We start from the raw sequence: 16,706 nt of genomic DNA, 5'->3' as shown, positions 1-16,706 counted from the left end.
TGTCTTACATTAGATTAAAAAAAAAATAAAATGTTTTTGTACCCATAACTATATTGAAACAAGACAGGTTCATCAAAAATTTTACAGAACCCAGGGTAATAGTACACACTGTGACCCACTAACCAAATGTTTAAATCATAAGCATTGCAAATAAACCAACAAGCTGTTGTGAACCATAAAAAACAAAGTATACTAGATATTCTGTTGCCAAAAATACTTAATTCAGGAAATGAAAGGATAATTATCCAGTATTTGCTGACATGGCAAGCCACATGCACACACTGAACCAGACAAAGATAAAGCACTTTATAAGGAAGAATAAATTAAAGGGAGAAGCTATTATAACCATAGAGCTCTGTTGTAAACATAGAGTTCTTCCTGTAGGTCTGTCATGATGACATAGGGTATGATAGTTTTTCCCATAGCTGCTTGTCTCCTCTTGTAGGCCCACTCCACTTCTGCCCAGGTTAAGGTTTCTATCATAAATCTTATCACTGTAAAATGGAGTTCATTCTATTTTCTGATCTTGAAAAATCTACCTCCATAGCAACTTTTTAGGTCAGGTTCAAATGTAGAATTCTCTGACTCCTTGTAGTTCTATTGTGGCCCTGTGGGAAGAGACAGCCCATGTCCACCAACCTGTTCATTCTTTGGAACACTAATCTGGGTACACATTGTGTAAATGGGCTTAGAATTATTGGGAATTCCAAGGTCCCAGGCTGGAAGCATGGCCTAGAAAATGTAGAGCAGGACTACTGCCTACCTTCCCTAGTTCAATGAGGAGGACAGGAAGGGCCAGAGGATGGCTGACTCTCTGAAGACCAGATGCATGAGGACATGTGAGCATAGAACCAAAACTAGATATAGGTCAAGGCTGCATGTGTGTGTCTGTGAATCTGGAGAACCTTTTTTGGTTAACATGCAAAGTCATCTTTTGTTGAAATAATATAATATTTTGGTGAATCTTGCTAAATATCTGTGAACCCTGAGAAAGGAGATATAGTGCCTTCTAAAAAGGTCTCCTGGTGGCTACCTGGGCTCATATTTAAAAAACAGAACCCAACAGCCATTTCTACACAGGGATTTCTCATGCAAACTGCACTTCAGGAAGAAGCCTACAGCAAGCTACCTGCTTGCACCATGTTCCTGCCATCTGAGCCAACCCTTATAAAGAAATCCTATTTCAACCAGCAGGACTGATGCTTTCTCCATTCAGTCAGAGATACACAGCTATATCAACATCAACTTCTTTACCAACCAATCAGAATAACTCCATTCTCATCAAGCAGGACAGTGCCTTTTGGACCAAACTTCAAAGATTTGGAATCCTCATTTGCAAGAGGATGAACCAATCAGAAACCAAGATTGGGGATTTCTGTCTATATAAATTAGCACTCTTCTAGCTCTGAGAGCTCATTTTCCCTTTCCACTTAGTAGCTGAAACTCTGGGAACATATCTCTTTGGCCACCATCTCTAGCATCTCTTAGACTGGCACAGGGCAGAGTGTACTCACAGGAAGCAGAGCTGTATAGCAGGACAGGGTCTTTGCCCTAGGGCCATCTAACATCCCTGGATGTGTTATATCATAATTGAGATGTTTACACTGAGTAAGGTTTCCTTCTTCATGGTACCCCAAATTGAAGATTCCTGTTGGCACTTGACATTTCCACCCTTCACACTTCCCACTGATGGGACTAACATTCTGGCTCTGTGAGCATGAGCAGGCTTCTAGCGACTTTGCTGAGACACCCTCCCTCCAAAATATCCCCTCCCTCTTCAAAAGTTGGTTAGAACATGCCAATTGTCAAAAGACTTTTTTGAGTTAATCAGGGAGACTAGAACTGGGCATTGTTAACTTTGTTAGGTGTGATACTGGTATTATGGAAATATTTGAAAACAGATCTATCAATTAGATAAGCATACTCAAGTATTTAAGGGTAAAAGTATGTCAGTTGAGAATGCTTTAAAATTACTGGGGTGAAGAGCAGGTGTGTGTGTGTGGAGGAATATAGATGGATTTTAAAAAAGGCAAGATGCATACATACAGGCGAGACTTCCTGTTAAGATGAAGGCATTGGTAAACACAGCTTGGCTCCTTGCACGACCACAGGAAAATTACAACTAAAACATAGAACAACCTTCACTGAGAACCAAGAGAAAATTGAGCCATATGAAAATCTGGCAACTAAGGAATTAAAGAGACCACATTCATCCTGACGGTAGGAGAGGAGGTGACACGGAGACGCAGAGACGCAGAACCAGCTGGTCCCAAACCTACATGGGGTGAGTATAAAACAGACAGATATCTTGGGAACTCTCAAGAGCAAGGGATCCTACCCCTCCAACAGACCACACAGCCCAAGGTTTCAGTGCCAGGAAGATAAGTCCCCATAACTACTGGCTATAAAAACCAGTGGGGGTTGGGTCAGCAGAAGAAACTGTGGGATTCTGAGGCCTCTCCTTTAGAAGTACCTCACACCACACACAGAATTACTCAGATTCACTCCCTCTGGGCTCCAATACCAGAGCAGCAGCTTGAAGGGCAACAGTGGGAAGAACTGAAGCGTCTGGCCCTGAGGCAACAGCTGAAGGATAGCTTCTTCCGAGGCAGAACTGCAGAAAGCGGCCATGGTACCTTTCCTGAGTCTTCCTCAAGCCTTCCCTGACAGAGTCACAGTGTGGTGGTACCGTATCTGAATCTCCATCACCCTGGCTTTAACAGTAAACCCCGACCTGACGATTACTTAAGGGTCCACCCCAGCCAACTTATGGGCCTACCCAAACAACCCTCCCACCCTGGGAACAGTGGTTTTTCCATAAGAAGGGCTGGGCTAGGCACTGGCTTCAGACCTTCCTAAATCTGCTCAATCAAGCAACAGCTGAATCCAGCCCCCATACCTCTAGCTGAGTGGCCTCATGCTTGGCAACAGCAGCAGCCATCTGCAGATCGCTGTATATCTTATGCCAAGGGGGCCTAGACAGAACACAGGTGGAGGCTGACCTTGGCGTATGCCACCCAGGAAAACCCAGAGCCTGCACGCCCAGCAGACAGTTATAGACCACATCAGAGCACCACCTAACCACCTCCCTGGTTGCTTGCCAGAGGTCACAGCCCATCCCACCAGTTGTTTGGAGTGGGTAAATCTCTCCCACTGACTTGTTGACAGCAATCAAGACTCATCTACAATAGGAGGAAGTACTCAGCCCACAGAGAGGAAGCACTTCAACTACACAGCTTGGTTAATGGGGCGCTATGCCACGGGACTCTACAGGACACCTACTACATTAGGCTATGCTACAAAGGCAGGGAGTCATAGCAGCTCTACCTAATACACAGAACAAACACACGGAGGCTGCCAAAATGAGGAGACAAAGAAATATGGCTCAAATGAAAGGAAAGAAGTCCAGAAAAGAACTAAACAAAATGGAAATAAGCAATCTATCATGCTGAGTTCAAAACACTGGTTATAAGGATGCTCAAAGAACTCAGTGGGTACTTCAACAGCATAAAAAAGACCCGGGCAGGAATGAAGGACCTACTAACTGAAATAAAGAACAATTAACAGGGAATCAAGAGTGGAGTAGATGAAGCCAAGAGTCAAATCAATGATTTGGAACATAAGGAAGAAAAAGACATTCAAATTAGTACAGCAAGAAGAAAAAAGAATCCAAAAAATTGAGGATAGTGTAAGGAACTTTTGGGACAACTTCAAATATTCCAACATTTGCATCATAAGGGGTGCCAAAAGTAGAAGAGAAAAAGCAAAAAATTGGAAATACATTTGAAAAAATAATAAAAGAAAACTTCCTTAATTTGGTGAAGGAAATAGACATACAAGTCCAGGAAGCACACAAAATCCCAAACAAGATAGATGTAAACAGGACCACACCAAGATACATCATAATTAAAATGCCAAAGGTAAAGATACAGAATCCTAAAAGCAGCAGGAGAAAAGCAGATAATTACCTACCAAGGAGTCCCCATAAGACTGTCAGTTGATTTCTCAAAAGAAACTCTGCAGACTAGAAGGGATTGGCAAGAAGTATTCAAAGTGATGAAAAGCAGGGACCTACAACCTAGATTATTCTATCCAGCAAAGCTATTGAAGGGGCCAAACTTTAACACTAGGTCAAGCCTGGGCCGAAACAAGAAACTAGAACAAACAATACCCCAAGATGAAGGGAAGAATTAGAGCCCCCCCCTTAGTAACAAGATAGGACAACGGCTGAGCCTTGACTCAGACAAATAGCCCAAAAAGAGCAGGGTCAGAGCTGAGGATAAGGGAGAAACAAATACCAAGAAAAACATATCAGGGTGCAGCCCCCATGCAGCTGGGCCAGAGTCGACAAGAATGAGGAGGAGGCATAGGGCGAGGGTTGAGCCTTGCCTCAGATAGACATCCTGACCAGAGAAAGAGTAGGGGGCCCAGTAACAGCCTTGAACCTAATCAGCAAAAAAAAAAAAAGAAAGAAGCTGCCTATTGCTAACTGCCACTTCTCGCCCTTGTATCTTGCTTGCTTGCTCTGCTTATAAAAACCCGTGTACCCTTACAGCGGCGCGCCTTTTTCCTTTTGAGGGAAAGGTGGCCCCTGCGCAGGTAAAACTTGGCCAAATAATAAAGAGTGTGTGATCAAACTCTAATTTCTGAGCTCATACTTGTGGGGATCGTAACAGCTATCAGTTAGAATTGAAGGGCAGGTTAACTGTTTACTAGACAAGCTAAAGATGTTCATCATCACTAAACCATTATATGAAATGTTAAAGGGACATATTTAAGAAAAAAGTTGAAAACTATGAACATTAAAATGAAACTAAATACATAACTATCAACAATTGAATCTAAAAATCAAACTAAGCAAAGTAGCCAAACAGAAACAGAATCATAGATATGGAGAACATTGGGATTATGGCCCATGGGGAGGGGGCATAGGAAAATGGGGGAAAAGGTGAAGGGATTAAGAAGTACAAATTGGTAGTTACAGAATAGGCAGGGGGGTGTTAAGAGCAAGTATAGGAAATGGAGTTGCCAAAGAACATATATGCATGGCCCAAGGGCTTGAACAAAGGGTGGGGGGATCACTGGACCAGAGGGAGTGGGGGGTGCTGGGTGGAAGGAGGCAAAAGGGGAAATAGGACAACTGTGATAGCATAATCAATAAAAAATAATAATTAACATTTTTAAACAAGATGCAGGCATAATTGAAGCTGGGGGGACCATTTTATTGTCCTACTTTTGTAGGTCTGAACATTTCCATAATTAAAAAGTTAAACACAACAGCAGAACAACTAAATCTGGAGACTTGGCCGCGGGCCAGACACCGACGCCTTAGGAACGGCTGGTCTTCCGCACCCTTTAAAGAAGAAATCCTCATTCCCCTTTTCTCCCCTGGCGGCTTCTCAGGAGGAGATTCGGTTTCCACCTCTGTAAATCAGCCTTAGGAGAGAAGCTTCCCCAAAGAGCTGTGGATGTGAATAGCTGGGTGCGCTCAGAAAACACTCCTTTAAGGGTGACTCCAGCCTGGAGCTGATATTGAACTCCAACTCTCCCCACCGCGAGGGCCAGGCGCTTCAGGCCTGGCGCTTCAGGCCCGGGGGCGGGGTCTATGCGACCCAGCCTTCCGGGTGCTCCGGCGCCCTCTCCACCCAGCCGGGGCCGGCCGGGGGCGGTGCTCCGGAAGGTGGGGCGGTGGGGCGGCGGGGCGGCGGGGCGGCCAGTCCTTTGCCGTTTCCTACGTTAGCGCTCCTCGCGGCCCAGCCTGTCCTCGCCTGGTCCCGGCGGGTCCCGCTTTCGGCTCTCCGCCTCTCGGGAGAGGTCCGGTAAGCGCGGTCCTTCGCTCGACTGGGGCAGCAGTCCGGACGGGGTACGAGGAGTGTGCAGCCCAAAGGGGAGCCTGAGGTGTTCGAGGGAGGCCAAGGGTTGGGGAAATGTCGGAGCTGCAGCAGGGAACGGGGATGCGCAGATGGAGTTGGGTGGGAAGAGATCCGGAGAGACCCTGAGGTGGGGTGGTGGCACATCGTGGGGTCCTGGGCTTGGGGAGCGTGGATGATGAGGTAAACCGCTGGAGCGGGGATCCAATGGGAGCCCCAGGGTTGTGGGAGCGCAGGGTAGGGACCCGCACCTGTACGTGATAGACAGGTGAACTGGGCAGAGGGAAGGGAAGGGCGGCGGCTCCTGGGAAAGGAGCCAAATTGGGGCCCGAGGCGGGGGATATTAGGCGCTGGATAGGGTACCTAGTAAGGGAGGGACGCCAGAGCCCAGGGCGGGGGAGTTGCCTGCGGAATGTGGGGGCGGGGACGTGCTGGAGAGGGGACCCAGAGCATGGGGATGGTGGCAGGTCCTGCTCTGAGGTTCGGTCCCCTACACTGTACACCCCACACACCTGGTGTCTGGGCCTACTTGTCCTGCTCCTCCTGCAGATTCTCCAGCCTCATCCCCAGCTGATCAGAAACGACTGTGGTGGGTCCGACAATGTACGTTTTTGATGGGTCCCGTAGGTGACTCTGAGCCCGCAGTAGTTTAAGAACCACTCATCTGAAACAGGAGCTTTGGGCAGTTAGAACTGCGGGGTGGGACCAGTCAGGTTTCCTGTGATGCAAATGAATTATCCCTTGTAATCAGCACAAATCGTCTAAAGTAGATGCTATTATCTCCATTTAAGGTGAGTCAATGGAGACAGAAATTTAACTTTACCAAGGACACATATCTAGGAAGGGGAGTAGCTGAGATTCTAATCCTTGGGGCAGGCTCCAAAGTTCTCCCACTGACCCAGGTCACCTGTGAAGCCCAGAGAGCTGAGGCCTTACAGCATCTTGAGCCACTCCCACACCCCATAGTGGTTAGGAATAGCTCTGCCTCCCTCTAGTCCCAGAACACTGGGGTACCCAATGACCTGGGAACCAAGGCTGGCTTTCTCTGCCCCTCGCAGCCCATTGGGTGAGGCAATGTCAGTGTCCTCAGTCTGATCAGGAAAGACTCCTTGTGAGGCATCTAGAACAATAGTGACCTTGCATATTTATCTGACTAGGAGCCTTAGTGTATCCTGGTCCCCTGTCTAGTTCCTCTCAAGGCCTGCTCCCAAAGGAGAGGCTCCAAGCAGTATGGCCCATACAGAGTTTTCCACATTCTTGCCACCTTGGCTGGGTAGTTCTTTGTAGTACAGGGCTATGCTGTAGTACCCCCTCCTGTTGTATCTCCTGGGGAGCTGTTGAGTCCATGCCACCTCCCCCTAGCCTTGCCCCTTCCTGTGGGCTAAAAGGATTTTCCCGCATCCACAGCCCACTCTCCAAACAGAAGCTTTCCTTACCAGCAGGCCAGCTCTTGATGACCTGGTTTCTCCATCTGTACTCATTTTTGTCAACTCAACTGACATTTGAGCACATTCTCTTTACAAAACACTACCACATTCTCAATGAATTGATCACCATAAATTACTGTAGTACCAGAATCACCTTTGACCACCATCCACAGGGATATGAGGTCCCTGCTGGTGGACCACAGTGTCCCCACCCTGTTGAGGAGCACAGCAGGTGGGAATGACTGCAGAGTGTTGACCAAGGTGGGACCTCTGTCCCAGGCAACTCTCCTCCCTCCTGAGGTCACCCCTGGCCAGATCTTTCCTTGCCCACCTATGCACATGTCTAGTGAAGGTAAGCCACAGGACAGGACAGTGTGGCATGTTTGTGGAGGTTCCCAGCACAGCTACTGTCAGCACCCCTGGGTGTGTCTGCTTGTGCACCCATGTCCGTGAGTCACCACATTTGTGCTTTGTGAGGTGAGGTCATGAGTGTTCTGAATGGTCACTACCAAGATGTCTTTCACAGAGGTGGACTCACTGCTCCTTCACCTAGGCAGTGTGAGGTTGCTTCTCTTCCCCTGGGCTTTTGGGCCATATGATGGTGAGATAGGGCCTTTCTGTTGCTGAGTTTAAATCATTTCCCCAGTCCCTAGGCTTGTCTATGTTGATTAGACATTTCTCTTCCTCCTTCTGCTGAGCATCTGTTTCTGCTCTTGCCTCTTCTCCATCAGTTTTCCTGTTCCTTGGGGTCATTGAAGACATTTTTTTCCTCCCCCGACACTGTTCCTTTGTCTCTTCTATTTCTTCCAGATACTGTAGATCTTTGCCTGTCTCTTAATTTTGTATAGGACTTTTGTCCCACAGAATATTTAAACTTTGATGGAGTCAAATTAATCATTTTTTCCCTCTGGCTTTTTTGCTTTCAGAGTTTTTATTGGGGGAGAGGGAGTGGGTACAGTGGAGAACTTATCCCTCTAGCCTTTAGAGGCTTAAATCCCTGACTTAGGGTCAAAAATCATTTTGACTGACCACTTCACGGCTGGTCAGGCCATCCAAGCCCTGCCTAGGCCATGAAGGGAGCCCAGAAAAGCTGGACACCCTCTCTTTGCTGTTGTCCATAAGGCCTGGATATCTGGATACCTGTACAGAGAGGCCTTCCCCCTACCTGACTTCATGTAACACCTAATTCATTATTTCAGTGTACTTGTTGAACAGTCAGCATTTTTTTTTTTTAATCCTCACCCAAGGACATTTTCTTCATTGCTTTTAGAGAGAGAGGAAGGGAGAGAAAGAAACATTGATTGGTTGCCTCTCATGCACTGGAGCAGACATCATACCTGCATGGGCCGGGATCAAACCCACAACTGAGGTATGTGCCCTGACTGGAAATTGAACCCACAGCCTTTCCATTATGGGTCATCACTCCAACCAACTGAGCCACAACATCCAGGGCTGAATGGTCAGCATTTTAAAAGCTATCCAAGAGACTGCTTTTTTTTTTCCCATAATGATTATACCTGATTTATTTACATAGCTGATTTATTTCCCATAATGATTATACCTGATTTATAACATTGAATAAATTCTCAAAACATTTAAACATTGATCACATATGTCTTTTTAATGAAACTCTTCTGAACATTTAATTAAAACCTTCAATAATACATCAGATTCCTGTAACATTTTCAATATACACAAAATATAACGATTACTAAATCAGTACACTTATACTAAAACTGGTTAGAAAAATAAATCCAGTATCATGGATATAAATGTCTAGATTCATTACCTTTATTATTCCTTCCCAGTGTTGTTTTCTCAAGGTGGTAAGTAATTTCATTATTAGTTTTGCATCTTCTTAGGGTTTCTGGAATCTCACTACAGAGCGTCATCTGGGGTCATTCCTGGGCCCGCATTCCTTTTAGTGGGGAAAGCCAGAGTCGTGTTTTGAAAACATAACATTATCAAATCATCCTCTTGCTCAGAACCATCCAATGCTCTCACCTCAGGCGGAAGAAGAAACATGGACTCTGCTTGGCCTACGTATAAGCCCCTGCTCCCTGCCCTGCCCTTAATTTCTGCCATCGTCTTTCACTGTCCACCTGCCCCAGATAGATTGACCTCTTTGCCTTTCCTTCCCCTGAATTGCCAAGTTTTCCCTATCCCAGTCTTTGTACTTGCTGCTCCCTTCACACAAAATGGTTCTTCCTCCAGATGTTTGCACAGTTGGCCCCTTTTTTTGTTAGTAGGGTTTAGTAAAAATATCACCCTGTCTTCTGGGCTCTTCCTTGATGGACCATTTAAATCATCCCCTCCACCTTCTCCATATTTTCCCTATGAATTTACAGTATTTAATTTTCTTCATACTTGTATTTATCTTGTTCATTTGTTTGTTTATGACTATTTCAGTGTGTAGAATGTAAATTTCCCAAAAGCAGAACATTTGTCTGTCTTGCTTTTCACTATATTATTGATGCCTAGAAAATGCTTGGCATAAAAGGAAAGAACAAAACAGTATTTGTTGAATGGTGAATCAATGACTCTTGAAATGTAAAGGTAATAGTAGATCACTGCTATTTTTGCTTATAAATGTTGATTGCTTAAAAAATACCCTTCCCCCCAAAAAAGTATGTGGAATAGGTGGGACAGATGAATAGGTAGAGCACAGAGGATTTTTCAGGCAGTGAAACTACTGTGTATGATACTGGAATGATGGATACATGCCATTTATACATTTGTCCGAACACACAGGATATACAGCCAAGAGTGAACCTCATGTAAACTATGGACTTTCGGTCATAGCGATGTTAGTATTGGTTCATCTATGGTAACAAATGTACCACTCTGGTACAGGATGTTGATAATGGAAAGGCTGTGCATGTGTAGGGACAGAGGGTAAATGGAAAATCTCTGTATCTTCCTCTCAATTTTGCTGTGAACCTAAAACTGCTCTAAAATTTTTGTTTTATTTTTTAATAGTGCACATTAATCAAGGAAAAGTCAAATAATATAGACATGTAAAATATCCACATAATTATATCTTCACATTTCCTCTACCCCAAGCCCTTTCTCCTGTCCTGTTTAGCTGGGTGCCTTTAATGAGAAGAAAGAGATTGAGAGACAGAATTGGGAAATTAAGAGTTCTGTATTAGACTTTCCATATTCGAGATACCTCTTCACCGAGTGTGAAGTCTGGATCCCTCAGTGAGGTCTGAAACAGAGACATTATTTTGGGAGGCAACTGAACATCATTGTCATTTAAAGGCTATGAGACTGGATGAGACTGGGTGAGATCAAGACACAGGCATAGACCCAAGGGAGATAAGGGCAAAGTCAGCATTAGAGGTCAGGGTATGGATAAGCCACACCAAGAAAAGAGACACCAGTGGAGTAGGGGAAGTGAGGTGGTATGTGGAAGCCTGGGAAGGGCTGCCAGATAAGACACAGGATTGCCAGGTAAATTTGAACTTTCGAAAGACAATGAATCACTTGTCAGCATAAGTGTGTCTCATTTTATTTACTAAATCTGGCAACTGTAGCTGGAAGAAGGGGTCTCAAGGAGTCACACAAAAAAATAAATCAGCCAGATAACAGTTAACATAATCTTTATACTAGAATGGAAGGCACAAGAAGGCTATGTGTGTTATCACTTAGGGAAGGAGTGTGGAATGTTTTGTGGGCTTTCACAGGAAGATGTGGGGCAGCCCCAGTGTAGCTACTTTTAGAAATGAAAACAGGGCATTGTTCTTGAGGATTGACAGCAGCATTGTCTGTACTGTCTGGACTTTATCAAGAGGGACAAAGGGCTAAAGTTCTATGTAGGAGGGGGCAGGACATAGCTGCAGAACAAGATGTGGGAAAGTCATAGCAATCAAGCCTCGCTTCTCATGCCAGAGTGAGGGCAGGACATAGCTGCAGAACAAGATGTGGGAAAGTCATAGCAATGCAAGTGACTGCTAGCCTTGGCAGTTTGTGCAGGAGGACCTGGAGGGATGCTTGAGCACAGAGTGGGAGGAGAGAATGGGTTGAGAGCCAGACGGTAGCTTGAAGTCAAGGGAGTTTGTTTTTGAGGAAGTCCTAGAGCAAAGTTCATTTTCCCATCAGATCATCCCACAGAGGTAGGGAGAGAAACCAAGAAGACAGGAGAGAGGAGACCCTTGTGGGGTAAGTCCTTGAGAAGGCTAGTGTTGGGGATAGAGGGAGGCCAGGGCTGCTGATGCTTTTTACCCAGTTTTCTCTGTTTTGTAACAAGGGCATTGATAATCAGACCTTCATGGGGGTTTATGAGGATTAAAGAACTATCATAAACATCATTGGTAGAAGTGTCTATTATTTTTTTATAGAGGTTAATAAGGATATAGTACCATAGGGACCCAGGCTGCCCCAACCCTGTCCTGCTAAGAATCCTTCCCTGGTTTATAGGGAAGCAGAAAGGGGACTGGAGACCCTGTTAAGCACTCTGTATGGTGCTCCCAGGGGTGGCAGGACTGGAGCCCTCGTCTCCTCCATTCTGTTCTTACACATTATGTGCCTCCCCACTGTGGCCAGGCCTCACATGTGAGCCTTACTCATTTTATCAAACTTAGAGGGTTAGGGCAGGAGGGTCACTGGGTGGCTGGCCAGGTGTCCCAGTTGGTTGGAGCGTTGCCCCGTACACCAAAAGGTTGTGGGTTTGATACTGGGTCAAGGCACATGCCTGGGTTGGGTGTTGGGGTGCCTGTGAAAGGCAACCCATCGATGTTTCTCTCACATTGATATTTCTCTCCCCCTCTCCCTCCTTTCTCCTCTCTCTAAAACCAATTAGCATGTCCTCAGGTGAGAATTAAAAAAAAAGAACAGCATCTAGACATAGTGTATGAGAGCATGTCTGTGTGTTTGTGTGTAGTTTGGAAGGATGTACAGTAGGCTGAAAATTAGTAATTTTGGAGCAGTAAAATTGTCAGTTATTTGAACTTTCATATTTATACCTTTTTGTATTGTCTAAATTATACTTTTATGAATACATTATGTTTATAATACAAAACAATCAAGTTATTTTTATTTTGGAAAGAAAAGTAAGTTTTGATTACTCTTCAAAAGTAGAATAGATGAATAAATTGTCACATTTATACAGCAATATATTTTATATAGCAATAAAATAAAAATGGATTCAGCAAATGGATGAATCTCACAAATGTAATGTCATGTGAAAGAAAGTAGACATGTAAAGAATGTATGGAGTGTGGTATTTGTGATTGAAACTGCAAAGTATGCAAAACACTACTGTATTGTTTAGGACTACACTCATAGTATTGAGATATAAATCACATACCATAAAATTCATCCCTTTAAAATATATAATTAAGTAGAAAAAATACATGTTCACAGAAAGATTTTCATGTGAATGTTTATAGTACTATTTATAATGGCAAAAAGTGAAAGCAATCCAAATGTCCATCATTTAATAAATGGATAAACAAAATGTGGTCTATGCATACAATGGAATATTATTTGACCATTAAGAGAAATGAAGTACTGATTCATACAACAACATGGTTGAACCTTGAAAACATTATGCTAAGTGGTATCTTAATGTGGTTTTGATTTACATTTTCCTAACAACTAATGTTGAGCATTTTATAATGTGTTCATTGGCCATTGTATATCTTTGGAGATATATCTATTCAATTCCTTTGCCAATTTTTAAATTTTATTTATTATTGAGTTGTTAAACATTTTTTATAGATTCTAGATACTAGATCCTTGTCAGATATGTGGTTGGCAAATAGTCTTTCTTACTCTGTGGATTGTCTTTCCACTCTCTTGATAATGTCCTTTGAAATACAAAACTTAAATTTTGATCAAGTTTTGGCTGTTTGTATTTTAGATATATCTAAGAAACCATAACCTAATACAAAAATCATGAATATTTACACCTATATTTTCTTCAAAGAATTGTATAGTTTTCGCTCTTAAGTTTATTTAGATCTTTGATCTATTGAGTTAGTTTTTGTATATGGTTTGAGGTAGGGATCCACTTTTTTTTTTTTGCATGTACATATCCAGTTGTCTATTTGTTGGAGTCTATTTTCCCATTTAATGGTCTTGGTATTATTGTTGAAAATCAATTGACTGTAAATGCGTGGGCTTATTTATGAACTCTCAATTCATACAATTCTCAATTCTATTTCATTGATCTATATTTCTGTTCTTATGCCGATACCATGCTGTCTTGATTACTATAGATTCATAGTTACCGTATTTTGCCGTGTATAACGTGAGTTTTTTTGCCCAATTTTTGAAGGAAAAATAAGGATGCATATTATACATGAGTAGTACTAATTCTGTATTTATATAAATTGTTTTTAATTCTTCTATTTGTGCTTATGCATTAAAAGTGTAACTCTAGAAAGCAATAACAGTATCTTTATGCAAAATAATATCTTGGATATGATAATTGGCTTTGTTTCTAAATATAAATTAAAAATTGAATTAAAAAATTAAACTTATTTTTTTCCTGAAAGTGTGGGCCAGAAACATGGGTGCACATTATACGCAAGAGCACATTACACATGGCAAAATATGGTAAGTTTTGAAATCATGAAGTTTGTGTTCTCCAACTTTGTTCATGAAATGTGTGTTCTCCAGCTTTGTCTGTTTTTCTAAGATTCTTTAGGATTCTGGATCCCTTGCATTTCCATATATATTTTAGGATCAGCTTGTCACTTCTCAAAAAAAAAAAAAGGCCATGGGAATTTTGACAGGCATTGAATTGACTCTGTATATCAATTTCAGGAGTATTGTGATCTTAACAATATTGTCATCCAACCTATGAACACAGAACATCTTTCCACGCATTAGGTTTATAAATTATTCTTTCAACAATATTTTTTTGTTTGCAGAGTAAAATTTCAGTTTTTTTGTGAGATTTTTTTCTTGAATATTTTGTTCTTTTTAATGCTGTTACCAATGCAGTTGTTTTCTTAATTTTTAATTTGTTTATTGCTAATATATAGATATAAAAATTGAGGGGCTTTGTATTGATCTTCATATCCTACAACCTTGCTGAACTTATGAGCTGTAATAATTGTTTATGTGTGTGTATGTATTCCTTAGGATTTTCTATGTACAAGATCATCTCTGTAAATATAGTTTTATTTCTTACTTTCCAATTTGGATACCTTGCCTTTTATTTCATTTTCTTATCTAAATATGCTGGCTAGAACCTCAAGTACAATGTTTAATAGAAGTGACAAAGTCAGGCATCCTTGTCTTGTTACTAATCTTAGGGGGAATACTTTTAATCTTTCACCATTAAGTATGTTAACTGGATTTCTCATAGATATCCTTTATCAGGTTGAGATAATTTCTCTTCCTAGATTTTTAGTGTTTTTATCATGAAACAGTATTGGATGTTGCCAATATCTTTTCTAAGTCTATTGAGCTAATCATGTTTTTTCTACCCATTATTCTATTATGTTGTGTTATATTGACTGATTTTCATGTATTGAACTAACCTTGTATTTCTGGGATAAATTCCATTTGGCCATGTTGTATAAACTTTTTAATATGTCATTGCATTCAGATTGTTAGCATTTTGTTGAAGATGTTTGTGTCTAGATTCATAGACATGTTCCTCTGTAGTTTTCTTTCCTTGGGGTTTCTTTGTCTGATTTTGGTATCCAGGTAATACTAGCCTCACAAAACAAGTTGATAAATGTTCCCTCCTCATCTACTTTTTTGGGAGAGGAGTTTGTGAAAGGCTAGTCTTAATTCTTCGGACATTTTGTAGACTTTACCAGTGAAGCTATCTGTTCTTGGTCTTTTCTTTATGAGAACATTTTTATTATTAATTCAAATTTTTCATTGTTATAGGTCTGTTCAAATTTTTAAATTTCTTGTATTAGTTTTGTTTGTGTGTTTCTAAGAACTTGTCCATTTCATCTAGGTTTTCTAATTTGTTGATGGAGTTATTCATAGTATTTCCTCATAATCATTTTTATATTTGTAAATTTAGAAGCCTTGTACCCTCTTAAGTATTTGAATCTTCTCTCTTTTTTTCTTTGTCAGTCTAAGTAAAGTTTCGTCATTTTTGTCAATTTTTCCAAAGGCCCAACTTTTGGTTTTGTTCATTTTCTCTACTGTTTTTCTATTCACTGTTCCACTTATCACTGCCACCACTCTAATCTTTGTTACTTCCTGCCTTCTACTTTTCTGTTTGCTCCTTCACATGATTTTAAAAGTAAGAAATTAAGTTGAGCTCTTTTTTCCTAATATTGGCATTTACAGCTATAAATTTCTTTCTAAGCACTGAGCTCACAGATCATACACAGGAGTTTGGGTATTTTGTATTTTTATTTTCATCTCAAATAATTTTATGATTTCTCTTATGATTTTTTCTTTGACCCATTAGTTATTTAAGAGCATATTGATTAATACATTTGTGAATTTACCAAATACTTTTGTTGTTTCTCATTTCATACCATTGTAATTAGAGAACATCCTTTGTATAATTTAAATCCTTTTAAATTTGAGACTTGTTTTTTTTTTTCCCCTCTGATAAAAGATCTGCCTTGGAAAATGTTTCATGTACATTTATAAAAATTACGTTCTGCTGTTATTGCATAGAGTGTTCTATAGATGTCTGTTTGACCTAATTAGCCTATAGTAATCTATTTGCTTGCAAATTTTCTGTCTAATTGTTCTATTCATTATTGAAAGTGGAGTATTGAAGTCTCCAGCTATTACGGTTGAATTGTCTTTTTCTACCTTCAATTCTGGCAAGTTTTGCTTCATGTATTTTGTGGCTATATTGTTAGATGTATATGTACTTATAATTGTCATGTCTTCTTGACATGTCGAACCTTTTATCAATAGCAAATGCCTTTTGTTCTAATGACAGTTTTGTCTTAATATCTGTTTTGCCTGATAATAGTAAAGCACTCTAGCTCTCTTTGGTTACTGTATCTTTTTTTTCCTTTTCTTTTCATAGCATATCTTTTAAAATCCTTTTACTTTCAACCAATCCACTTATGTTGATGTAATTACTTATAAGATAGGATTTATAACTGCCATTATGCCATTTGTTTTCCACGTCTTACGGTTTTTTCTGTTCCTTTAACCTCCATTACTGTCTTCTTTTGAATTAGATGGCTATTTATCGAATGTATCATTTATCTAGTGTATCACTTTTATTCTCTTGTCTTTTTCAATATATATATTTTAGTTATGTTCTTAGTGGTTGCCCTTAGGATTACAATTAGCACCTTAGCATATAACATTTTAATTCAAATTAATAGTAACTTAATTTCACTAGTACATAAAACTTTGTCCCTGTTCAGCTCTGTACACTTTCCCTTTGTGCTCTTATTGTAATACAAATTGCATTGTTATACATTGTGTGCCCATTAAGACATTTATAATTTCTGTG

At 41.1% G+C, this 16,706-nt stretch overlaps 1 protein-coding gene and 1 pseudogene across 3 annotated transcripts in view; one reads left to right on the top strand and one right to left on the bottom strand.

The window, feature by feature from the left end:
* Positions 1-2,631, bottom strand: part of LOC129081719 (BH3-interacting domain death agonist-like) — a 121,688-nt pseudogene extending 119,057 nt beyond the window's left edge.
* A 3,098-nt stretch (positions 2,632-5,729) lies between these two features.
* Positions 5,730-16,706, top strand: part of SLC41A3 (solute carrier family 41 member 3) — a 71,098-nt gene continuing 60,121 nt past the window's right edge. For 2 of the 3 annotated variants that reach the window (XM_054587310.1, XM_054587308.1), the window contains exons 1-2: positions 5,730-5,819; positions 8,568-8,666. The gene's annotated coding sequence lies outside the window, so the exon portion shown is untranslated. The remainder of the gene's footprint in view (positions 5,820-8,567; positions 8,667-16,706) is intronic. The other variant, XM_054587309.1, reaches the window with a different exon arrangement.

The sequence above is a fragment of the Pteronotus mesoamericanus genome, unplaced genomic scaffold (assembly GCF_021234165.1).
Source record: "Pteronotus mesoamericanus isolate MK-2021 breed Mesoamerican mustached bat unplaced genomic scaffold, CSHL_Meso_final scaffold_118, whole genome shotgun sequence".
NCBI lineage: Eukaryota > Metazoa > Chordata > Mammalia > Chiroptera > Mormoopidae > Pteronotus > Pteronotus mesoamericanus.
Note: the sequence above shows the minus strand (reverse complement) of the source record. Positions and strands in the feature narration are given on the sequence as shown.